Genomic DNA, 27,319 nt, shown 5'->3' with positions numbered 1-27,319 from the left:
TTGTTGTTTTTTCCAGAAAGAATTCAAGCTTGATTCAATATTTGTCTTTTCCTGGAATCACGTCTTATGACCCGCACACACACACACACACACACACAACACACACACACAGAGAGAGAGAGAGAGAGAGAGAGAGAGAGAGAGAGAGAGAGAGAGAGAGAGAATCACAAACATATTTGGTTTTAAGACATTATTGATGCTCAGACACTCAAGTTATAGGTCTATTCATGCCTATTATAGTCAGAATTTTCATGAGCATTTTTGTAGCCCTTGTAGGAGGATTCACGTTACAGCAAACAATGTAACGTGAAGGTTACTGACAAGATCGAAAAAAAAGGAAATTAGTAAAAAAATGAAAAGGAACGATTATTGAAAACTTAAAGATTTCAGTTGAGATTCTGCTAAGAGGCGACGTACAATATATTATAGACTACTACTTGGAGGACGAAGTGAAAACTGAACTGAAGTTGCTGAATTAAATGACTTCGGAGGAAAATGGAAGAAAGGATTGAGAAGACTTCGGCTCGTAGATGAATAAATTTACGAGAATATTGGTGAAAAATTTTTGCTAGTGCATTTAATATAGTAGTATCTACTCAGAAACTATGAATATTAGGCCATGGCATTTTACATAAAGAGGTATGAAGGACTTAACGTGTTCATTTATTTTAAGCCGAAAATATTTTTACTGGAATATTTTTCTAGTCTTTTCTGTGATAGGCCTATATTTTTTAGAAATATATATTTTTAAAATTAATTTTGACCTAAAATCTTTGAGATTATTTCTTTTAGTACCGGGGGAAAGTTCAGATTGATTTACCTAAATCAAAATTATCCCAAATTCCAATATTATAGAGATTGTTTTAAAGTTGATTGCAACTTTCGTCACCATCTGAATTTCGGATATTTAACTTAATATCCCTTTGACCGGAAGAAAGTAATGTACCCGAGTCGTAAAATAAGATGTAAGTAAAAGGAGGTATCACATTCTCCCAGTTTTTAATCTACCCAACTTCCTGATAAACTTCTACCTTATAAACTGTAAGTTATCTTACTGAAAAGACCAGGAAGGAAAACTAGTGGTTCAACTTTTTGGCGAAAATGTTCATGAGTTGGGTGCGGTAGATACATGCGATAGCGGACGGAGGTTATGCGCTTTTCTGTACAAGATTTTACGCTTACAATCGGTAAAAGAGGTGGGCATTTGAGCTTTAACCGTGTAACATTAATTTCTGAAAAAACTGTTTAGTTCCATTAGATGGCAGCTTTGTCATAAAATGAATTTACTTTGCTCTTGGGGTAGTATTTATACGCTTAGCTTTCTTTTTTCTTATTCATTGTAGTTCTGGTATCTTTCCAGTCGTATGTCACTCAATTGGCCTCCTTGCATTGTCAACAGACAGTTCCGCAAGGTCCAACCTTTCCATTCTTGTGTCAGTCACTACTGTCTCCTATCATAGGAGTCCTATGCCAATTTGCTAATCAGCCTCTCTGCATCTACTCTCGCATGGAACAACTTTAACCCCTCCAAAGTTGTTGCTCACAGTCTCTATTCTGCTACTTTTCCATCTCGTACGGCCGTGCCTTCCTTTTCTCTCTCTCGCATTCGTCTTGATTTTCTGTTATTGGTTGTGATGGCCCCTGAAATACTCTTGTGCTTCCATGATTTAAATTATGATTTCCTTATTCTAATTCCACCTCCACTATTTACAATATCTCTTTTTAATGTCGTAAAATTATGAATGCTCCTCGATCACACACACGCACGCACACACAAACACTCTCTCATCATATATATATATATATATATATATATATATATATATATATATATATATATATAGTATATATATATATATATATATATATATGATTATAACTTTCAAATACAATAACGTAATGGGGATTTCCCAGATAGGATTTTGCAGTATACCGGATACCTGGTGACGTCACGAACAAGGAATTGTGGGTAACAAAGTCGCAGTTCCTCCTCTTAGTGAAGAAAATGGCCGCTGTCTCCGAATAAATTTAATCATTGCTATTACAGAGGAGACTTAGCCTGTTAGTGGTAATACGCAATAAAAACTTTACAAAAATGAAATTTATCGTAATATTCGATAATACGGTTGATTTGTAACCATTAACGTTGGGTTTTGAAGGAAAAATTAATTTTAAATAAAGGATTTCAGCCTAATCCTACAAGACCTTAACCAGGAATGACCAGCCTAGGCCTAGTCAAGGAATTTGCAGCTGTTTCTCTTTAAGGTATGTTGACTTGCTAGAATGGTTTTTTAAATAAAAAATTTTCCTATTGGTGTTAGAATACAGGGCGGATTTAACCTAACTAGCCTAGGCCCAGCCTCTTTTTGGTAATTTAGAACAAGGTGGATTTACCTTTACCTAGGCCTATGCTTTTTTGTTAATCGTACTGGAAAACGGGGCAGATTTAATCTAATGAGCCAAGGCCTATGCATTTAAAAAAAAAAAATAATATTAACTGGAACAGGGGCAAATTTAATTCGAACTGGAATATTGGTACGGCAGCCGGTACCCCGCCCCGAGCGCAGTAGATATTGGTACGGCAGTGAATTGCGCATGCGCGAACCCTTGTTTTACGCCGCACGCATATCCAAAGACTATATACTGAAGTATATAAGCAGTCTTTGGGCATATCGGTGACAGCAAGAAAAATGGTGACGGAACAGCATGAACCGCGGAATAATACATTAGTTTTCGGCCGAAAAACAGATGTTTTCAGGCTTTAACGAGCTGAAAAAAGCCCATAGACATCTATGAACACTCAAACTTTCAAAAATTGGGTAATTCATGGTAGTACGTAGGTCACGAACGATCGAATCGGCCCTGAAAAGGATTCCGAAGAGGAGATTCAAAGAGGATTATATATAAATATATACATTACCATCGTACCTTTGGTGACTTTCTCGGCCCTTTATTCTGCCCGACATCGGCAGTTGCCAAGGGCCTTTATACACATCACAATATTCTTTTAATTCACTTCATTGGGTATTGCAGCTGTCGAAGACGATAGAATTTACCAGGTAGTGAAATGTATTCCATTAAAATCAGGATAGTGTTGTTTTTGTAGTACAAAAACGCAGGACAAAATTCACAAAAGCGAAACAAAACAAAAAAAGGGGGAGGGACATTTTGTTAACTAAAAAAGGTGGGACAGATGTTCAAAAAGCGTGACTGTCCCGCCTAAAAGCTGAACGTCTGGTTTACAGAATACAGTATGATTAGCAAACTAGTAAACGGATACAGCTAACTGCCGTATCTACAGCAAGTCAAGAGCGCAATATGGCACCAATGACAGAATCTGCCGTACCCTCACCGCACTATATTATTTGTACGGCAGGAAGTCTGAAATTGACGCATGCGCAATTCACTGCCGTACCAATATCCTACCACGATCGGGATACGGCTGCCGTACCTATATCCTGTGCCAATTTAATTAGGGTTGCGTAGGCCTATGCATTTTAAAAAATAGCTACTAAACGGTAATTCTAAGCCCTCGTTTCACAGTAAAGTAGACTGTGGCAGTTGACATTTTCCTTCGTTATTTTACTTACTGAACAAGAATTTTAAGTAATATTTATTCGGACGACTGTAATTAAACCCCAGGGGCCAGTACTAAACACGGCTAAATAGCCTACATTGGACGCTCTAATCCCTAGTGGATGTCGTATTTGCGGTTACGTTTCTTGCAGGGTAATTCTACGGATACGACATCCACTAGGGATTGGGGCGTCCAATGTATTTCGCCGTGTTAAGTACTGGCCCCCCGGGGTTAATTACAGTCGTTCGAATAAATATTACTTTAAATTCTTGTTCGGTAAGTAAAATAACGAAGGAAAACGTCAACTGCCATAGTCTACTTTACCGCGGAATGAGGGCTTAGAATTACCAAATAAGCTACAATGGGACAGATTTAACTAAGGCCTAGCCTATGCATTTTTTTTTACAATTATTGGAACAGCATCAGACTTTAACCTACCTAATTAGACCATGCTTAGCCTATGCATTTTTAAAATTAGGTTTTGGAATATACCTAGAGGCAGATTTAACGGTACCGATTTAACTTCAGTAGCATAGGCCTGTGCTTTTTATAAAATTATTGGAATAGTATTGTCTGATTTAACCTACCTAACTAGCCTAGGCCTAAGCCCTTTAAAATTATATTGTAAAATGGCAGATGGCTTATGCTTTTTTAAGAAGGGCAGATTTAACCTAGCCTAATTAGCCTAGGCCTATGCTGTTACTCAAACTGTATTGTAATAGGGTCAGATTTGAATTGTTAACCTAGGTAGGTATATGCTTTTTATTTTTATTTTTTTTAAGTGGATATACCTATTGCTGTGTCATGGCAGGCTACGTATTTGACTATTTAGCTGGTATTTCCGTTGCACATGTGCAGTCAGTTACTGCCGAGGATGACGTAATCACGAATGTATCTGAAGTTTTTTGTGCCATTTAAAGCCAGCGACATCGTCATTTTTACTCGTACTACTGTTCGAGAGAGATGGGTCTCTCAGTAGGTGATGAATTTTCATCTTTTTTAGGCTTATTAGGTCCAATAAGTGAGTGGGCTAATTCCTAGCTCATGATGTTGGGCTAGTAGCTAGCCAAATACTCAACCCTTATGTTTTTTAAACTTGGGTTTTATATTGGTTCTAAGCTTTGGTTCAAACCACTTGTTTTTATTTTTTTTAACCCCCCCCCCCATCCCATTTGAACAAACAGGGGATTCTAACCATGTGTGAAACCAGGTTTTTAAGGGGAGGCCGGTGATCGGAAATCATAAATGAATGTAATGCATTAGTTAGAAAGGTGGAAAATGCTTAAAGCACAACATAAAATGTCAAAAACATACAAAAGTCTTGAGTACCTGGTTTGATGATCTCTAAAATGTATAGTACTTTAAAACTTGGAAATTTAACAACCTCAGTTATAGGAATCCCTCAAAACAATTAACTAAACTAAGATAGTACAAGTTATAGTTCCCCCTGTACCTCTTGCCTAACCTGAAAAGTTATACTTGAAATGTCCAGATGTGTCCTAACCTAGTTCAATGTGCCGAGTCCTTAAGTGGTTGGGAGTTTCACTCCGTTTTGACTCCGTTTTTTTACCTGATATAGATCACTATAGATCTTGAAAATGTCATTTAACATTTCACCTTAACCTGATTTTTCTCAGAGGTCCCCAGCTTGCTGGGGGGGGGGGGGGGTTACTGTAAGATCCTCCCGTAGCCCAGCGTATTCCTTGCTGTGTGGTTGTCTAAGAATGTCAGAAACCCTACATCTCAAATTAATGAATGTTAAATACTGTATAGGGTTAACGTATTAGATAATTTTTGTGATTTTTAAGAATTTTGCATTTCCATTTTGGATGCAGAGGTAACTCTTTACAAAACTTAAGTGTAACGTGGTTGCGGGACCACTTTGGGGAATTGAGATTTTGGTGGGAAAATATAGAATTTCCCTTGGTTTAGAAAATTGCTGGTTGGAAGTAGTACCACATTGACATGCCCACAAATGTTTTTGTTATACCTTGAGAATAAAAATCTTCAGAAAGTGTAACAAGATTCCCATTGGAAATTACTAACACTGCTTCATGTATTCCTCTGCTGTGATCGCCTGTTCATCCAAATGATGCTGATTTGTGTAACTGTAACCCACCTGTGTTGGGTCTGTCAAAACTTCCAAAAGACAGGTGATTTGGGAGTTAAGTGATAGGGAGCTTAAACTGTGATCTGTTTTGAGGGCAGTGCGCAAAGCCAGGAATCCATGTGAGCATGAAGTTTTAATTATTTCTGTAGTTTGCCCATGTTGTAAAATGGAACTTGTTGTCCATTATAATAGATACCTTACCTTACCGCTGTGCCATATCCTCCAGGACGTTGGCAACCATGGATCTCCACTCCTGTCTGTCACTTGTCGTTCCAGCTGCACTGCGGTTGTCATTCTTCCTTTTGTTAATCTTACCAAAGCATCCAAGTATTTCTCACTTCTTCTCATACCCACTATCATTCCAGTCAATACCAGATTCTCCATACCACCTCTCCTCATTGTATGGCCATAGAACTTATAGATATACCAGTATATATATACACTTCAAGTACTATAGGTTATATCTCCACCCAAGAGGGGTAGGGGACATAGTATCAAAGATTACATTAGGTTATTAACAGTAATATTTGGTTGTATTCATATATTTCATTCTGAAATGTGGTTTTTCCATTAGTTTTTTTATGTGATTTCTTCTTGGCTGAAGTTGTACCCCCATGGTTAGGGGGTTATAATTTCAAAACTGCTGATATTTGTTGGAAATGATAATCAAAATCATTCAAATCACATTTAGAATCACATTACACTCCAGAGTTAATAAAGTTTACATTTATTGGTTGAAGCTAGTATTTTACACCTTAACCTAACCTAGGTTGCTGAATGGCCACCACACCAAACCTTGTGTGCTTTATTCCTCCTGATCCCCCAACCCAACCTCTGATCTAAGTATATTCCCAATGAGAAGGCCACGCCCCCCCCCCCACACGCATTTAACCTGACCCCCAAGGCCAAAGACACTAGTGCCCCTATGAGGTCCTCATTATTAGTAGGCATGAAAGGGGTGTAATCGGTTTAAAAAGAAAGTCTGACGGACACGAATGTCAAATTCGTGAAAACCACAGGATTTTGTAAACAATGCAAACCGTAGTTCACCCCTAAAATATTTTGCCTCATTGCTGTTTCCAGTCTGTGACTCTCCAGATGTGGAGTTGATTGCTGAGCACACCACCTCTTCAGCTTTTTGGGTATACGTCATAACCCCCATTGGCCCCTTATAATCTTATTGTAAACAGTAGGAGCATTGGATCTTTACTCGGAAAATATCACATGAAAAGTATTAAGAATATATGAAAAGATTGTGCGGTTAAATAAAGACATAGTTTTAACTTGTTATTACCATGAATGAAAGAAGAAATGAAAGAAAACCTCACCTCCCGTACGAAGCTTTATAGAGCTGAACCATTTGAAGTTTGGTAACTAGGATCTTTTCATACTCATTTTTTTAAAACCTGTAGGCAGGAAGTACCGTCAGCGCACCTCGCGCACTGCACTGTATGCATTAATTCAGGTTCTTTGCAGCGTCCCTTCGCACCCCCCCCCTCCCCCACCCCTGCTGCAACCCTTCCTTCCCCCTTTTTTTATACTGTACCTCCATTCATATTCTTTAACCAATCTTACATTCCACCCCCTTCTTACAATTGTTTCACAGTGCAACTTCGAAGTTTTCCTTCCTGATACACCTTTGTATCCTCTTGCTCTCAGTTTTCCTTTTGACGCTGAATAACCTCATAGGTTCCAGTGCTTGGCTTTTAAGCGTAAATTGCATATTCTAATATCTATATTCTCTTAAGAAGGGGCCAGGATCCTCCTCAAGCCTTTTATGAACGTTTGATTCTCTTGTTATCAAGTTTTGTTCTTTTCTTTATAAGGATCCTGTTTGAACCTGTTACTGTCAAGCTTATTCGAACGTTTCCTTTAATTCTATTATAATATACATTCTCATTCATCTGGCTTGACTTTTTCCGTTCATCCAATACGAGACGCCCACCATTATGCTCATGTTTTTGGTCTTTGATGTCATCATTGTTGTCCGTAGCTGTAAAATTAGGTATTATCATTTTAAAAAAGAAGCCAGTTTTCGTAGTCAAGGATCGACAGGGCTTATGCTACTATAAAAAAAAAAGTTGATTCATTTAAGGTAGATTCTTGCGCCTACGAGACGTTTGTTTGGCGGCCTCTGATTGGCTGGTAGCGGGAGGCAGGCTGCTCGCTCAGTGGGCCATATTTTCGTCTTTGTAGCTTAGAAAACTAGCAATATGTTTACATTTCTTCATTTATCTCACGTTTTTACAAAGAGAGGAGGAAGTTTTGTCATACCAAAGGATTCGGTATTAAATGTACAATTAAATAATCTTTTCCTGAAATCAATAAGTTAAATACAAAGGAATTACAACGAGTAGAAGTAAGGGAGAAACATTTCATTCTTTATACCTGTTTTTTATCATCATCGGATTTTGCATAATTCATGAGATCAAGATAAAATAAAATCTTGTGTTATTAAACAATAAAATTACCCTGAATACGGTGGTGCTTTCAGATTTTAGATGCGTGTAATATGTAAAGAGAAAATGAAGAATATGTCTTATTATGTTGCATTCGTGCTTGACTCGGTTTGACAATAGTGCCGAGACACATCGTTGGGTCTGGTCCTCTCAGCTAGAGCCGTTGGCGTGTTGGCAGTTGCCAATTGGCGATATGAGAAGTTTGCCAGTTTCGAGGCTATGTATTCACCGAATTATTATGTCATTACATTTTCTATAAATAAATTCATAGAATTCATATTATTGACTTTCGAACATTTTACTCAAATATCATATATGTCCGTATTTCTGGACATATCTGATAAAAAAGTAAATAATCAGATGGATGCAATCTGGTATCGTTAGAGGTGTAGGTTGGCCGCGGGCGGGCGGGAATTCAGTCCAGGGAATGAATTTTGAAATCTACGGACCTACTTCGCACTCTTCAGCTCATCCTTAGTTTTTAATGAGGTTGGTTTCAACATAAATATGTTTCTAATTTTCTTATATGAATATATTTCAAACGAAAGAGATATCAGAGACTTAATTGAGTGATATGAAATAATAATCTCAGTGGAGCAATAAACAGCAAACGAATTAAGCAAGATTTCTTTTTTTCTTTTCAAGCAGATGTCTCGAGATGACAGCACCATTCGTCGCACAGTTTCCAGATTGCAAGTCAAGCTCGCAACATTATAATGAATGTTCATCGTTACTTCAGCTCACAGTGGGGAGACAGACTCAAAAAGAAAGAAGTATTTTGAGAAAGACCGCCAAAGCTACAGGAGTCCGCCAACCAACACAGTGAAAAAAATCAGCGACACTCATCTGAGTGTGGTAACGTCCCCTTCGCTTCACCTGTATAATCCCAGGAAGAGGATCCGAGTGAAGGACAAGGTGGATAGTTTTGAAAAATGAGTGTATTCGGAAGGAAGATTTTTGTCTTTTTACGAGAGAGGAGAGCTCCCAACGTTAGATTGCCCTACTGGAAAAGTGAAGGAAGACCCGTTAAATTGTTTAAATGGTGGAAGAACAACGTTATGGAAAATTGGTGAGAGGGCTTGGATTCCCGGTACAAAAAAGAGACGAGTGGAAGAGCAATTTTAATGGAACGTGATGATTATAGTGGCAGCGAGAACTGAATACCTACGGTTAATTGAAAAGAATAGGAATTGTAGTCCAACTGAACGTAAACCTGAAGTATTCCTGGATGAAACTGATAAACCAAAATGAATGTGTACGTCAGTGGTTGACAACGGGTGAAGGCGAAATAGGACCCAAACTTAAGACTGGAAAGGGGTCAAGATTTATTGTGGTGCACGCGGGGAGGGAGAAGGGGTTTTTTTTGGGGTTTTTTTCAAAAGATGCGCTATTGTTGTTTAGGTAAAAAAAATGGTGTCAAAGGGGACTACCATGATTTCATGGACCATGAAAGGTTTTTAAAGTGGTTTAAGGAACAACTATTGCCTAATATAGAAGATAGATCTCTAATCATAATGGACAATGCTCCCTACCATAGCAAAAAAAATATAAAATAAAGTGCCAACAACCAGCAACAGAAAAAGTGAAGTCATACAGTGGCTTTCTTCTAATAACGTCACCCACGACCCATCAGCAACAAAGCCAAAATTGCTGCAGATTGCCAAGTGTCACAAAGAAAAAACAGAGGTATGTGATAGATGAGATAGCCCGTGCAAATGGTCATGATGTGCTCAGACTGCACCATATTATTGTCAGTTTAACCCCATAGAACTTATATGGGCTCAAATAAAGGGGGATATCAGAAAAAATAACTCTAATGCAAATCATCTTTGAAAACTGTTGAGCAGCTTACGAGACTGGCGATAGACAAAGTTTACAACAGAAGACTGGAAGAAATAAATGTCACCACGTTAAGAAATTAGAAGAGGATTATAGGATGAAAGATGTTGCTAGAGAGGCAATATGTTTGAAAGTTTGTTATTGACATTGGAGATGACGAAACTGACAGTGATGATATATATCAATGATTTTCCATTATTTTTTTTTGAAAGTTGAAGACCTAACAGTGTTTTTTCGTTATATAGTTTTCCATTTTTTTTTAGATGGGCCAACTTTCCATAACTACAGTATATCTATATGAGTTTCCCTTTTCTTTTTTTAATACATTTAATGGCATAACAATGTACATATCTGTTTAATAATTCCTTTATTTGGTTTTAAATAGAAAAGGGGATATCAATGTATCTATAATTTCCCATTCTTTTTTTGTTCCAATAGGTAATGACATGACTATGTATATATGTATTGATTTTTTCCTTATCTATTTTTTTTTAAAATAATGATGACGTAAGAAAATTTGTAAAATTTTAATTTCCTTTTTTTTGTTCATATCGATAGCCTAATGACATTACCAATTGTAAGCCCTACTGTGTATGACTTTTCTTTTGTTTATGACATTAATAATAATCTGCATGAATTTCCATTTTTTTTTTTTTTTGTTAATAAAAAGATGATGATATAACAGTCTTCTGATTTAGTCTCATTTATCCTACATGTACTAGTATATCTATATATATATATTATATATATTATATATAATATATATATATATATATATATATGTTATACCACAATTATGCAGGGCTGTGGGAACGGTTACGGGAGCTATTCTAACTCAGGTATGAATTAAGTTGATTCAAGAATAATCAACTACCTCAGGAGAAAAAACTAAGCAAATTTTTTTTCCCTAAACATTGTTGTAGACATGTTGTCAAGTGTAACATGTATATAAAGGAGGATAAACATTCTGGTGGTAAGAAGTAACTCAAGCAATTCTGAAAAAGACAGTATATTATATTCGTTACATCGGTCAACAAATTTTATGGTAAGAAATAAACATTTGTACTTTTGTTTATTGAGTGAACATATGAAAACCATAAGCTTTTGATGTTATTGGCCAGAGAAATAAGTTCTGTTATTTATCAGTGAGCCTCATAAAGCATGTACATTTCTCATTTAGACTAAATTGAAGCCAACACCAGATGCATCCATCTGATTATTTACTTTTCTTTTATCAGATGTGTCCAGAAATACGGACATATATAATATTTTTTAGTAAAAAATGTTCGAAAGTCATAATGGGAATTCTATGCATTTATTTATAGAAAATGTAATGACATAATAATTCGGTAAATACAGTCTCGAAACTGCAAACTTCTCATATCGCCAATTGGCAACTGCCAACACGCCAACAGCTCTAGCTGAGAGGACCCGCCCCTCGATATCTTGCGTCCCTCGGCACTACTGTCAAACCGAGTCAAGCACGGATGCAACATAATAATCGACATTCTTCATTTTCCTTTCGAACATATTAACACGCATTTTAAAATCTTGTAAAGCACCGACCGTATTCAGGGTGATTTTATTGTTTTAAAACACAAGATTTCATTTTATCTTGATCTCGTGAATTATGCAAAATCCGATGCTGAATAAAAAACAGGTAGTATAAGAATGAAATGTTTCTCCCTTCACCTTCTACTCGTTGTAATTCCTTTGTATTTTTAACTTATTGATTTCAGGGAAAGATTCATTAATTGTACATTTAATACTGAATCCTTTGGTATGACCAATACTTTCCTATCTTTTGTAAAACGTGAGATAAATGAAGAAATGTAAACATATTGCTAGTTTTCTAAGCTACAAACGAAAATATGACCCACTGAGCGGGCAGCCTGCCTCCCGCTACCAGCCAATCAGAGGCCGCCAAACAAACGTCTCGTAGGCGCAAGAATCTACCTTAAATGAATCGACTATAGCTAAATAGTCAGTCTAGGGCGGTGCCTTAGCTGCCAAAAACTTTCTTTCTGTATCACGCACCTTCATCACCCTTCACATTAACCTTTTCCTTTTTATTTTAAAGAGGCAATACGTTTTTGAAAGAAGGAATGAATTCCATTCATATACAGTGTTGGGATTATTCAGACTTCCTCTTATGGTGCAGGGTACGTACGGTACTCCGTTGCGCCCCGTGATCTATATTTGGACGGTGCATTTCGTACCGAGATGTTTATCAGTCCGTAACTATACGCGTCGTAACATGCGGTACCTAGACCATGATTACTTAGAGTTCGTTTGCTTATCAGAGTAACAATACGGGAGTCTTTCTGTCACTTAGTGTAAAAGCGTTCAAGTTCTCTATGAAGGTTCTCGATAGAGAGCGTCGTATTCGCCGCCCCCCCACCCCCCCCCCCCCCCCTCCGATTGCTTTCCACACCATCTGAGTCTTGTGTTAAATTTTCTCTTTAGTACTCGTGCTCAGTAGTAACTATTTACAGTCGTAAGAAGTGAATGACCTCCATTGAAAGTTGCAACGCTGTGTTATTTGACCCCTCCCCCCCCCCCTTAAAGAATAAAAAAAATTAAAAGTATAAAGTTGAGATTCAACACCGAATGAAGTGATGATGTACCCTCTCCACGAGGTTGGGACGTATGCACGACTTGGGAGTTGGGAGCAAAATTAAAGCAGACTTCTGAAGCGTTGTGTGCAGGCTGGAGGCACAAGCTGGATGGTGGGTGACTGGAGGGGGAAGGGGTGAGGGGCCCGGTGGTTTAGGGGGAAGACCTTCATTGATAATTACAATGCGAAGATTTGTCGACGTACGTCTTTCAGAATACCGTATTGGCGGCGTATAGCATCGGAAACTGGATCAAGCAGGAGAAAGTACCGCGGTTTCCATCGTATAACCATTTTTACTACGTAATGATACTGCGAATCGATGTAAGGTACGTTGTGCCTGTACAGCAAGTAAGATTGCATAGATGCTATAGTTGGCGAAGGCAGCATTGATAGAAGGAACAGTGTAAATGAAAGAGTTTGAACCGGTTAAAGCGATTAAATATCAGAAATGAAAGTTAATGGGTTTGGGTGCTTCTATTTTTAAATCTTCAGGGTCGTAGCTCGTGTTTCCGTGTAAAAAATAAACAAAATCGCCTCGTTGTTGCCCGTCGTAAAATGCTTGCTGTTTATCTGTTTACAGACGAAACTTATTTCGTTAAATTGGTGTTTTCTAAATGTCTCGCCATCTAAATAACCAAGCTAGTGGAATCATATTTACATCGTACATATAACGAATAAAGGAAAGGGTGGTGAACTGAAGCAAATTCATCGTTACTCGCTATTCAATTCGGATCCACCCACGGTGTCTCGAACGACAGCCAAATCTGGCACGTATTTGTATGTCATGCACCTTAGTAGCAGTGCGCATGAGAACTGTTGTTCATGAACGTTGTGCAAAAGCAGATTTCCTTTGTTCCATTACGGGGGGGGGGGGGGGGGGGGAGATACTGTCAATTGCAGCTGAGAATGTTTGTTATTAATCCGCTGGGGGAATTGATTCAACTTCGGAGATCACGTCAGGATTCGCAGTCACGTGTCCCTATTCACGTGTCGCCTGTATTCTGACGTCACCTAGCCTCTAGCTGGCTCCCTGCTCGGCGCTCTCACCTCGCCTCCTACATTGGGCGATGTACGAACGAACGGACGCGTTGATTATACAACTTTACTTTCCATTTTTGGCTGCCTTTACCTTAGGCAAATGGCTTTTTCAGTAGGCACATAATTAGACATTTTTGATAAGCACCGTTATCTTGGCGTTACATAAAACGAGTAAAGTTTGGAGATAATGTTAACGAAATCTGAGTCAATTGAGAGAGAGAGAGAGAGAGAGAGAATTTCCTGAATTCTTCTTCATATGTGCTGTCTTCATGTCTGTGGAAATAATTGATTGGGGTCGTGTTACGAAAGACACAGGAAGTTGTGTTGTCCGTCCCCCTCATTCCTCAATGACTGTCGTTTGCAATTCTCAACCACTGACCACTTTAGTCATGAAACAAATTCGATAATTATTTCCAGTCATGCCATTGTGATACACCTTTCCACCTGCAGTGTCAGTTTATACCAGAGGTCATTACCGAAACGTACTCAGAATTTTTCAGTCAATTGTTTTTTATTATTATTAATTGAGCTACTTATTTTAACTATAGGATATCTGTGGATTCTTGAATACTTCGGTCACTGGTGTACTACAGAATCGCAGGCGATTGTATCATCGCATTATTTGCATGATTATATATTTGAAGCAGATGGCTTCATGGAAATAGCTGCTGCCCACCTTTGTAACTGTTAGGTTGCCACAAGGATACGTCCTCTTCATGCTCTCCCGTTCGTAGGCAGATAAGAGGAAGCTATATTTACGTGCGTTCTGGCCTTTCGCAACATCGTGCTTGCATATCAAGCGCTGAGCTTAACACGCCCACCGTCTAGCTCTTACAAGGTTCACCGTATCAGAGACGTAGTAGCTAATGCAAATATAATAATTATTTCCTGTATGGAATTTACTCTTTTGTGTGAAGTAATGTAGTGCTCTGTATATTAATAAAATAATAGGCTGAGAGAAATAACAGGAGAAGGATATGATCCCATTTGATAACAGAATTCGTTGTATGAAGAACGTTTACGATCTCGTGTAATTGCACTTACGCAAGAGGCCGTTCAGGCGTTTAACCAACCAGCTTACTGGACTGACCATAGTTACACAAATAGGCAGAGACGAGACGTCCACATTCGTTGAGTGAAAAGTAATGGTAGACAGAATGAAAATGGCTCCCTTCAAATTTTATATATATCACATTTGGAGAGGGCCCAGTAATATGGTTCACTCGAACTAAAATATAGGTCTACGGCCAGCATACCAAATGGCGCTATTTAGTGGACAGCTGATATGTCTCCAAAGCACGAAGGAATGTCTGTATATGAATCTGTATCGGTTATTTGTATCTGGGTATATTCTATTTAATTCCTAAAGTTGCATAATCTACATGCGAAGATCCTAAGATAACGACCTAATGAGTATCTACTTAACGCCTTACAGATTTCCACCAAGTTTTGCTTTTGAGTATTTTGATGAAAATTTGTATTTTTTACGTATATTAAGATACACGGTTATTTAGCTTTGCATTCGTAATCCCATATTTGTTAATAATTTCTTGACTTAATTCCATTTTTTATATATGAGTGATTTTCTTTGATATTTAACAATGTTTGCATTTGGGAACAGAGGTAAATTTCTGTGCATCAGGAATTTTACATTTGTTCTTTCCATTGAGTAACGCCCCCCTCCCCCCGCTTTTTTTTTTATTAGTAAGAATAGAGAGGCCGTTTGTTTTGCTCTTAATTTTCGGAGGTCCATTTTATAGAGAGTAAGAGAGAGAGAGAGAGATGGGGGCTGGGGTAGGAGAGCTCCGTTGCTTATGTAAAGGCAAAACGGTTATATATTACTTCTTCTATAAAAGAATACCTGTCCGAAGCTGTTCAGAAACGAAAACTACACAACAGAATCCTGCGTCTAGTCCTTGGGGGCGCATCGTCGTTGGATTAAGCCAGCCATGTCCTGGCACGGGCACTTGCTCCTTCACAGCAGGCCGTCAGTCCTTGGGGGTCTGTCGGTGACTGGCTCTCCCCTTACTAGCAGGGGAACGAAGGGTAGTTACAAAAGGCGAGCCCCGACCTCTATACTACTACTAATGCTACTAGCGGGTTGGTGGGGGGGGGGGGGGGGGGGGGGGGGGGGGGGGGGGGGGGGGGGGGGGGGGGGGGGGGGTGGGGGGGGGGGGGGCGGGGGGGGGGGGGGGGGGAGGGAGGATTTCTTGCGTCTTTCCCTTCCTCTCAAAGGAACGGTGCATTGCGACACGCTGATTGTCATCATAGCACAGGAAATCCACGTGACCTCGCTCGTACGATTTGAATGGCGCTCACGCAGGCAGGACTTGCGAAAAAGTAGTAAAACAATGATCTTGCTTAAGTTTGACGTCTTGGGATTCTTGAATGCGAGAAGACGCTGTATAACGCAGTGGTCGAGAATTGTACCGTGCATGATCTAAGAGTCTAGAGTCTAGACCAAGGGTCTTAAGATCCTACTTTTGATTAGAAATGTTGAGTTGGTGTCATGTGATGTGGCTACCGCTGGATGCTCACAGATAATTATTGTGTTCATCTGCACGTTAACTGAATTTCCAAGAAACCTTGCATCACCTGTGAGAAAATTTGCCAAAATATTGAGAATGTTGCAGATTTCCAGATTCCCTCTAGTGCAATGGCCTCTTGCTGAGTCAGCAAACTTTCAAGTCACTGGGTACAAGTGCCCCCGTAAGTTTGGTAATCATAAACGCCTACCTGTTGGTACAGATCCTTATCACTTACTGGTATCATTGATAAGATTGCTTGCTTTCGAATTCAGTGACGAGTTGACGATAATGGTATCCAAGGACCTTGATGGCATCTCTTGAGTAGAGGGATTTTTTTTTTTTCATCCTCATTTTACCATAGAAAATACAGATGATTTAAAGTAGTTAATGTCGTAGTTAATCAAATCAACAACAGGCTACAACAGTCACGTTCTATGGAGTTTAGGCCCTAATTGCTGCACCAGCGGAGTTGATTTCATCGGTGCCACATTGGCTTGTTTATCGACGCGTCACCTACTCCGAGGTTCTAGTACTAAACACCGAATGGTAAATGTAAAGTAGACGGTCGCACAGAGATATAGTTTACTAATATAATTTGTCCACCATACATTATAGAAATGCGTTTATTTAATACTATGATTCCCGAGGGACTAGTACTAAACACTGTGTCCCAAGGCACTTCATCGTTGTTTAATACTAGCCACAATGGGTCCTGGTACTAGCACCTTGGATTAGGGGGACGTGTAGATTACCAAGCCTAAGTAGCACCGATTTCATCTTTCTCGTTGTATATTTGCCATATTAAATTTCCCTGCAACACAAATCTTACAGGAGATGGCGGACACTTAAAAAAACGGTTTATTAGAATACTCTCAGAAAATAGATGCCCATTTTAAAGATACTAATCTAGCATGTCCAGTTTCAATCTTTGGCTTAATACTGAGAAATTGCCGGCAAAAAAAAAAAAAAAAAAAAAAAAAAAAAAAAAAAAAAAAAAAAAAAAAAACAATACAGGCGTCCCCTTGATTCGAGATTGACAGACAGGTTATAATTACCTTGGCTTACAATTGTAATGAGTTCAGTTATTGTTGCTTCTAATAAAGGTTTTTCCCGTGACTGTCAGGACAAGGATTTCTGTCTTATTCAGGACAAGGTCACCCACTTGATATAAAGCGCCTCAGTGGCATGATCGGTTTGGTCTTGTTTGCCACCTCGGTGGTCGCGATGTCGTTTCTCGGTCATTCCATTGAGGGGTCGGAGATGTGTATTTCTGATGATAGAAGTTCACTCTCGACGTGGTTCGGAAGTCACTTGAAGCCGTTGGTCCCGTTGCTGAATAAACCACTGGTTCCATGCAACGTAAAAACATCATACAAACAAACAAACCGACTTGATATAATTATTGGAATCGTCGAGTGATCTGTTTCAGTTTCAAAAGCTATCGAACCACAGTAATGTAATACGAATTACTTTGCTGCCATCAATGATTGTCGTAATTCTTTTAGATGCGTTTTGTGTGTGTGTGTTTGTGTGACGCTGTATGAAATCTATAACCGATCTTACTGTTGATTTGGTCGTAGAGCGACAATGCAAAGTCGGCCGAAAACCGTAGTACGAGTAGCCAGTGTGGCGGCGATCTCTCGCCCACCCGTATGTGTTAGAAGGCTTACAACATGATGTATAAGTGACTAATCGAACGATAAATAAAGAGTCCGTCAGCATATGAAAAATAGCGAAACAGATCTATGGAAGTGAAAACGCGAGAAAGAGTATATAGAGTGGCAACTCCCTAGAGCAGTGTGTCAACCTTTTTATATACCACGCCCCTTCTAAGAGTTTGTCCTTCCCTACACGTCTCTATGAGTAAAATTCCCTCTAAATTTAAAGAAAAAGAAGAAGGGGTTTCGAGGGATAGAGAGGAGGTGATTAATTACAAAAGAGAGCAGTAGACTATTGGAAACTTATCCTCATATGGCGACACTTTTGCATTTTTTGCCATAATCTTCGGAATATTAGTTCTTGTTAAGAGAATAACGATTGCGCCGCCACCCCGCAATGTTAGAATCATCGCCCGAGACTATGACGTCACACACGAATCCTTTATAAGGGTAAGACAGAAGCTGACAGTATTAAAGAGTAGATTCGAGGCAGAGATAGTGCATCTCCCTCAGGCAGTCAGACTCGTTAACTACCCCCGGTCGAAAATTATAGGCTAAGAAAACCTAGACTAGCATGCTCAATTAAACCCCTTAAAAGAAATGATTACCTTTTATGACATGTATGACGTGTATGCCGGAACTAGCTAACCCAGGAGTTAGGCTTAGCTAACTAAGAACTGTACCACTCAGACTGAGCTAAGATAGTAAATGCAGGTTCGCAAGCTAAGACCTCAACCATAAGCTAGGCTAAGTTGGTATACATGTATGCCCGAACCAGTTAGTTCGGACAGTATAAGCTAAGAACTACTACTCAGATTAAACTAAGATAGTAGCGGTAGATTCGGACTTATAATAACAATATCCTATTTCGAATATTAACGGTGTAATTCACATACAGTAAATTGTTGAAAGAATTTTCAGTTGCAAATGTACACCCAGATATTCTTTTATCTACCTAAAAGTTACACATAGCGTAACTATTTAAAGACCGGGACGCAGTGTTACCATGCACGAGCACCACAGACTGGACAGATGAAAAAAAAACGAGTATAAAATGGTGAAAGAAAGAAGTACCACCTCCTCCTTTCGACTTGAAGTTTTCTTCTATGCTCCAGAAACTCACTCAATGAGTAGGCCTGCATCTTATTTTATGTAGGAAAATGTCAAGTTCCTAGGAACTGTGTAAACGCAACAGCGTAACCAACACTCAAGCGCCTCAGTGGCGTGATCGGTATGGTCTTGGCCTGCCACCCCGGTGGCCGCGAGTTCGATTCTTGGGCATTCCACTGAGCGGTTAAAGATGTGTATTTCTGGTGATAGAAGTTCATTCTCGACGTGGTTCGGAAGTCACGTAAAGCCGTTGGTCCCGTTGCTGAGTAACCGTTACTGGTTCCATGCAACGTAAAAATACCATACAAACAGGCAACACTCGCTATCCACGTTCCCTTAGAATGGGACTTTCAAGAGACATAGCCACTAATATATATATATATATATATTATATATATATATATATATATATATATATATATAGATAGAGAGAGAGAGAGAGAGAGAGAGAGAGAGATTAGCCGCTGTCCTTCGGAAATGACTCAAGAATGCTGAGGAACTGAATCATGTCCAACCCGAAGAGTTCGCTCTGAAAATAAGTGCACCGCGTGCGATGCACTGTAGGCGTTACTTAGGTTCTTTTGCAGTGTGCCTTCGGCCCCTACCAGCAGCTAATTCCGCTTCTTTTACTGTACCTCCTCTCATAGTCTCTTTCATCGATCTTACCCTCCGCAACCCTCTCCTAACAAGTCAATTTCGCTTCAGACGTGAATGACCTCACAGGTCCCAGCGCTTGGCCTTCGTCCTAAATTCTGCATTCAATTCAGAATCCCGCCGGCGAGGAGGAAAGTTATCAAAAACGACTCGTCGATCATTTCTGGATAAGGTGATTGCATCGATAAGATAAGCAATGATTATTTATTTTGTGTGTGTGTGTGGGGGGGGGGGGGGTTCAAAAGACGATCACAGCTTAACGTCCGATCATTCCTGTTGTGTAAGTCCTCAGGCTGCGAGTTTCGTTTTTCCTAACTTTGTCTTTTTTTTTTTTTTTTTTTTTTTTTTTTTTTTTTTTTTTTTTTAATTTTTGGAATAGTTTTGCTAAGTATTTTATTTGTATTTGTATTACACGAGTCAATATCGTAAATGTCTTAATTACTTTATTGCACCTTGTGGTTCCAGCAGTTTTTTTTAAATGAGGGTAACGGAGAGAGAGAGAGAGACCTTACCTTACCTTACAGACCTTACAGTTCGTTCGGGTTGCCCCAGGTCCCTCAGTGTGAGGCACCTCTAATGTCTACCAGAGAGTTGCTAGTACATCTTCCGGTATATTTTGCATCTTCCAATCTTGGATGGTCTGGGATGCAGTTTAGATATTTGTCGAGCTTATTCTTAAACACATCTACGCTCACTCCTGATATATTCCTCATATGAGGCTGGCAACGCATTGAATAGACGCTGCATTATCGATGCTGGTGCGTAGTGGATTAATGTCCTGTGTGCTTTCCTTATTTTTCCTGGTATCGTTTTGGGCACTATTAATCTACCTCTGCTTGCTCTTTCTGATATTTTTAGTTCCATGATGTTTTCTGCTATTCCTTCTATCTGTTTCCATGCCTGAATTATCATGTAGCGTTCTCTTCTCCTTTCTAGACTATATAATTTTAAGGATTGTAGTCTTTCCCAGTAGTCAAGGTCCTTAACTTCTTCTATTCTAGCTGTAAAGGACCTTTGTACACACTCTATTTGTGCAATATCCTTTTGATAGTGTGGGTACCATATCATATTGCAATATTCAAGTGGACTACGAACATATGTTTTATAAAGCATAATCATGTGTTCAGCTTTTCTTGTTTTGAAGTGCCGTAACAACATTCCCATTTTTGCTTTACATTTTGCCAAAAGAATTGCTATTTGATCATTGCATACCATGTTCCTATTCATCATCACACCAAGGTCATTAACTACTTCCTTATTTGTGATTGTCTCATTATTAGGTCCCCTATATGCATATAGCTTTCCTTCTCTGTCTCCATAATTTATTGATTCAAATTTATCAGAGTTAAATACCATCCTATTTACCTCTGCCCAATCATATACTTTGTTAAGGTCTCTTTGTAGAGCGTTCCTATCTTCATCACAAGTAATTTCTCTACTTATTCTTGTGTCATCGGCGAAACTACTCACTACCGAATCCTTAACATTACTGTCTATGTCTTCAATCATAATAACAAACAGTATTGCAGCTAACACCGTACCTTGTGGCACACCGGATATTACCTTGGCTTCATCCGATTTCTCATCGTTTGCAATAACTATCTGTTTTCTGTTGTGTAAAAATTCTTTTAACCATCTTCCTACTTTATCCACGATATTGTGTTTTCTAATTTTCTTCGCTAATATATTATGGTCTACTTTGTCAAAAGCTTTTGCAAAGTCTAGACAAACCACATCTGTTTCATTTCCGCTTTTCATATTTTTGAATATGTTCTCACGGTGGACTAACAATTGGGTTTGTGTACTTTTCCCGGGTACGAAACCATGTTGTCCTATATTAAACAAGTTATTTTTTATTAAATGTTTCATAATATTTTTCTTCATTACCCTTTCATACACTTTCATAATATGTGATGTTAGACTCACAGGCCTATAATTACTTGCCTCTAGTCTTGATCCACCTTTGAAAGTAGGGGTAATATATGCTAATTTGTGCTCATCATAAATCTTGCCTGTATCTACACTTTGTCTTAATAATATTGCAAGTGGCTTTGCGATAGAATGAACTACTTTCTTTAACCAAATAGCAGGAATTCCATCAGGCCCTGCTGCAGCTCCATTTTTAATTTCATTAATAGCCTGCACAATATCAGCTTCATTAATATCTATGTCAGCTAAATATTCACTATTTTCGTCCCTTACTTCTATATCATTATCTTCCTCTCACAGGATTATCTATTTTCTAGGGGTGAATTCTCTCTTATATCGTTCTGCCAGTATGTTGCAAATTTCCTTTTTTTCATTCGTTAATCTCCCTTCAATTCTTAGAGGGCCAATTTCTATTCTTCTTTTATTCATCTTTTTCGCGTATGAGTATAATAGTTTGGGGTTTTGCTTGATATTTATTAGGGTTTTTTCTTCCAAGTCCCATTTTTCATTTTCTTTTGATTGTATAATCTTTTGTTCTGCATTTTCTATCTTACTTTTTAGTTTCTATAACTTTTCCATGCATTATTTTCTTTTTGCAAGACCTTTTTTCCACTTTCTGATTTTCTGGAACAAGTTCCTTCTGTCTCTTGGTATGCATGACTGATGTTTACTTTTCTTCTTCGGTATATATTTATCCACTATTTTCTCTAATATTTTATATAATATCTCCGTATTTACCCTTATGTCATCACTAACGAAAATGTTATCCCAATCTTTGTTTAATTCTTCATTTATTTCTGACCATTTTTTTTATATTTTTTACTGTAGAAGTTGTATTTTCCATATCCTTCCCACTTTTTCATTTCTTGCTTATCTCTGTTTTCACTTGCTTTGGTATGGACTGTTAATTCTATGACATTATGGTCTGAAATACTCGCATCATAAACTATTATTTCTTTAACATTATTCATCTCGTTCACAAATACTAGGTCTAAAGTATTTTCCTTTCTTGTTGGCAGGTGATTTATTTGTTGAATGTTGTATTCTAGTAGCATATCTAATAGCTTTTCGAATTGCCTCTTATCTTCTGCACTACTATTACTCTCTTTTTTTATATGTATAATTACAACCACAATCTCCTATTCGTTCTTTCCAGTCTACGAAAGGAAAGTTGAAGTCTCCAGATAGGAGAATAGTCTAGTCCTTGTGATTTCTACATATATCATCCAATTTTTCTATTATTAAGTCAAACTCTTTAGTATTAGGAGGTCTATATATTACTATGTTCATTAATTTTTCAGATTCAAATTCTACCGCTATTAGTTCACATTCTGAGTTACTATATTTCTCATATATTTTTCCTTGTTTTTTGTCTTTCCCATATATTGCGGTTCCCCCTTGATTCCTATTTTTTTCTATCTGATCTATAAGTTTGGAACCCTTTTATTTGATCATCATTCCCAGTCTCTTGGGAATACCAGGTTTCACTTATATTCATTATATCTATTTTCTTTTCAATTTGGGTTAGTTCTTCTAAGTACTCTATTTTTCTTTTTGAGTTACTCGTAACTAAACCCTGCGCATTCATCACTATGATGGTTTGCGCGTGTTTTCTCCTATTCATTTAATATTGGTAGTAATAAGGATTTTCCCATGTCTCTTTCCTGTTCTGGTATGTTGTTCTTTTTTTCATTTCCAGAAATTCTGACATTAAAAAATCCAACTTTTCCATAATATTTGATCTTCCTTCATCATAATTATTCATTTTGTGTCTGAATCTGCAATTTTCTCCGTTTCTGCAATATCATCTTGCATAATAAATACAGTTATTATCTCTTGAGTAGAATTTTGGAGCTGATGCTTTGAAATTTTTTGCTGACATCTCTGCATATCTCGTTGATGGCTTGCTTTTTTCTTTTACCTGATATTCTTTATCTCTTTATTTGTTTCTTTCTTATTTTGGATTTTATTACTTGATTGATTATTTATTTGATTATGATTCATGGCTACAGGGTGCATATATTTACTTTTTTTGTCGAACTTACATCCTTTTCCTTCTTTTAGGTTTTTGCATATTTTTGGATGCAGATCTCTGCATTCATCCTCATAGCCATCTAGGTATGCACATTTACCATATATTTCATAGTTGTGACATACCTTAGGATGTTTGTAGAGAGAGAGAGAGAGAGAGAGAGAGAGAGAGAGAGAGAGAAACCTGATTTTACTGTTACCTTCTGATTAGAAGTGATGGAGAGAGAGAAGAGAGAGAGAGAGAGAGAGAGAGCGAGAGCGGGATGGATGATGAGAGAGAGATCGATTGAGGGGGAGAGAAGAGGGAGAGGAGAGAGAGAGATTACCTGATTTTACTGTTACCTTCTGATTAGAAGTGACAGAGAGAGAGAGAGAGAGAACCTGATTTTACTGTTACCTTCTGATTAGAAGTGAGAGAGAGAGAGAGAGAGAGAGAGAGAGAGAGAGAGAGAGAGAGAGAGAGAGAGAACACCTGATTTTTCTGTTACCTTCTGATTAGAAGTGAGAGGGAGGAGAGTGATATAGAACTTGATTTCACTGCTGCCTTTTGATTAGAGAGAGAGAGAGAGAGAGAGAGAGAGAGAGAGAGCCTGATTGTATTATTACCTTCTTATTAGAAGTGAGAGAGAGAGAGAGAGCCTGATTTTACTGCTGCCTTTTGATGAGGAGAGAGAGAGAGAAAAGAGAGAGAGAGAGAGCCTGGTTTTACTGTTAATTTCTGATTAGATTTTGAAGTTGTTCGTTGAAAAATTCATATTTGATGTGAACCAGAGAGAGAGAGAGAGAGGAGAGAGAGAGAGAGAGAGAGAGACAGCGAACCTGATTTTACAGCTACCTTGTGTGACTTGGGAAGAAAATAGCGGGAAGTCACTCGCTGGAACCTCACGTGGTCGGGTCGAATCCTGGCGCGGAAAGTAAAAGTTTCATCATTTGTCCCCTGTTGCTAAGGAAACTAAACAAATGAATAAATTAATAAAAGTGTGGATGGGCAGAAGTCTTTTCAAGGGCTCATGTCATGAGCTGGAGCAAAACTTAAGTTTTTCTGTACGCTTGTAGGTAGCATACCTGCTTCTGTCCAAATTCATAGTGCCTTAGTGGCCGTTGGCCGCGAGAGCGATTCTCAGACATTCCATTGTGGTGTGAGAGATATGTATTTCTAGTGACAGAAGTTCACACACTCGACGTGATTCGGAAGGCACGGAAAGCCGTAGGTCCCGTTTCTGAATAACCACTGGTTCCATGCAACGTAAAAACACCATACAAAGTAATCAAACTGTCCAAATTTATAGTTACACGAAATCAACCAAGACCGCTGTATTAAGTTGCTAGAGCTGTCGGTTTCTTCTTCAGATGATGAAAGTTTGTTTGTTTGTTTACACGGTGTTTTTACGTTGCATGGAACCAGTGGTTATTCAGGAACGGGACCCACGGCTTTACGTGACTTCCGAACCACGTCTAGAGTGAACTTCCATCACCAGAAATACGCATTTCTAATCCGTCAGTGGAATGCCTGAGATTTGATGAAAGTTTGAGTTAATCGTATGGATAGGTTCTCTTTGTGCAAGTGCAGAGAACTTTTTAATGATGCAAAAAAAAAAAAAAAAAACTATATAAAACGATGGGAATTCTGTGTAGATCACTAACGGTCGAGGACAGACTATAGGCGAAGATTGCTCCGTGTCACGCCGCCTCTCTTGGTGGTAGATGTATAAATTGCTGTGTTCATTCGCACAACGCTCGAATTGGTGTGGTGCGCAGCGATTATACATACTCTCCCAGAAAACTGAATTCTGCTGACGTAACGTCACTCTTGTACCCTGGTTTCCCCTACCTCGGAATCGCTGGCCTGTGACTGCGTGTGCTTGGCGAAGGGTACACGGAGACCAATTTTAGAAAGAACCATGGCCAAGGTTCCAGTCATGCTATTATTATGATTTAATATTATTACTTTTCAGAGGATGAAACCTATTCATACGGAACTATAGTAAATTCACATCAACCGTGCATTTGATGTTTAGGCCAGTCCCTTACGACGCTCTTGATTGGCTGTTGATAAGCCAATCACAGGGCTAGAAACTCTCAGTCTCTCTCGAGAGTTCCCATAGGTAAGATCTATGTTCCATCTCTCCTGAGGGATACTTTTGAAAGACATATCCTTCAGGAGAGGTGGAAGAGATCCTACCCATGTGAACTCTCTCGAGAGACTGAGAGCTTCCAGCCCTGTGATTGGCTTATCATTAGCCAATCAGGAGCGTCGTAAGGGACTGGCCCAGACATCAAATGCACGGTTGATGTGAATCTACTAAGCCAACCACAGGGGCAATTGACTTGATATTCAAGCTTCCACAGAATATGGTGTTCACTAGAAAAAAGTAAGACGAAATAAAGGAAAATACAGGAAGAAGAGACCCCATTAATAATATATATATATTGGCTTCCAAAAGTACTTTTGTCACGTAAACGATGTTCTAGCTTGTGATGGGATGTTCAGGTTGCTTACTCAGATACGAAATTGGTTTTAATTGTAGTCGAAATTTACTTGAATACGGAATTTTATTCAAATTCGAAATTTTATTCGAACACGGAATTTTATTTAAATTCGAAATTTTAATCGAATACGAAATTTTATTTAGATTCGAAATTTTATTCAAATTATATTTTATTTAAATTCCAAATATTATTCAAATACGGAGTTTTATTTAAATTCAAAATTTTAATCGAATACGGAATTTTATTAAAATTCGAAATTTTATTTGAATACGGAATTTTATTTAAATTCGAAATTTTAATCGAATACGAAATTTTATTCAAATGGAATTTTATTTAAATTCGAAATTTTATTCAAATACGGAGTTTTATTTAAATTCTAAATTTTAATCGAACACGAAATTTTATTTAGATTCGAAATTTTATTCAAATGGAATTTTATTTAAATTCGAAATTTTTTTCAAATACGGAATTTTATTTGAATTCGAAATTTTAATCGAATACGAAATTTTATTTAGATTCGAAATTTTATTCAAATGGAATTTTATTTAAATTCGAAATTTTATTCAAATACGGAGTTTTATTTAAATTCGAAATTTTATTCAAATAGGGAATTTTATTCAAATATGAATTTTATTCAAATACAGAATTTTATTTAAATTCGAAATTTTATTCAAATACGGAATTTCATTTAAATTAAAAATTTTATTCAAATACGGAATTTTATTTAGATTCGAAATTTCATTCAAATACAGAATTTTATTTAAATTCGAAATTTTATTCAAATACGGAATTTCATTTAAATTAAAAATTTTATTCAAATACGGAATTTTATTTAGATTCGAAATTTCATTCAAATACAGAATTTTATTTAAATTCGAAATTGTATTCAAATACGGAATTTTATTTAAATTCGAAATTTCATTCAAATACGCAATTTCATTTAAATTCGAAATTTTGTCCAAATAGGGAATTTTATTTCGATTCGAAATTTATTCAAATACGCAATTTTATTTAAATTCGAAATTTTATTCACATACGTAATTTTATATAAATTAGAAATTTTATATAAATTCAAGTTGCGTTTCAGCGATGAATAACCTAATATGTGTCAGCGCTTGGCCGTCAGAATAAATTCTCTGTTCTATTTCCATGCTCAGCATTCCGCTGACACAAGTGAATTTTCTGTCGAGTACCCGAATGCTGACGGAATCAGCTACCCCAAACTTGCGTGGGAAAGCTTGGGTGAAGCTCAGAGGTAAGGCTACGGATGTAAAGGAAT

The 27,319-nt window shown here is 37.9% G+C and overlaps 1 protein-coding gene across 1 annotated transcript in view; it reads left to right on the top strand.

The window, feature by feature from the left end:
- Positions 1-2,013: 2,013 nt before the first annotated feature.
- Positions 2,014-27,319, top strand: part of LOC135196427 (protein mono-ADP-ribosyltransferase PARP12-like) — a 156,638-nt gene continuing 131,332 nt past the window's right edge. Inside the window, exon 1 of the mRNA XM_064223249.1 lies at positions 2,014-2,265. The gene's annotated coding sequence lies outside the window, so the exon portion shown is untranslated. The remainder of the gene's footprint in view (positions 2,266-27,319) is intronic.

The sequence above is a fragment of the Macrobrachium nipponense genome, chromosome 17, assembly GCF_015104395.2.
Source record: "Macrobrachium nipponense isolate FS-2020 chromosome 17, ASM1510439v2, whole genome shotgun sequence".
In the NCBI taxonomy this organism is placed as follows: domain Eukaryota; kingdom Metazoa; phylum Arthropoda; class Malacostraca; order Decapoda; family Palaemonidae; genus Macrobrachium; species Macrobrachium nipponense.
The sequence above is the reverse complement of the archived record's forward strand: the minus strand, read 5'-3'. Positions and strand labels throughout refer to the sequence as shown.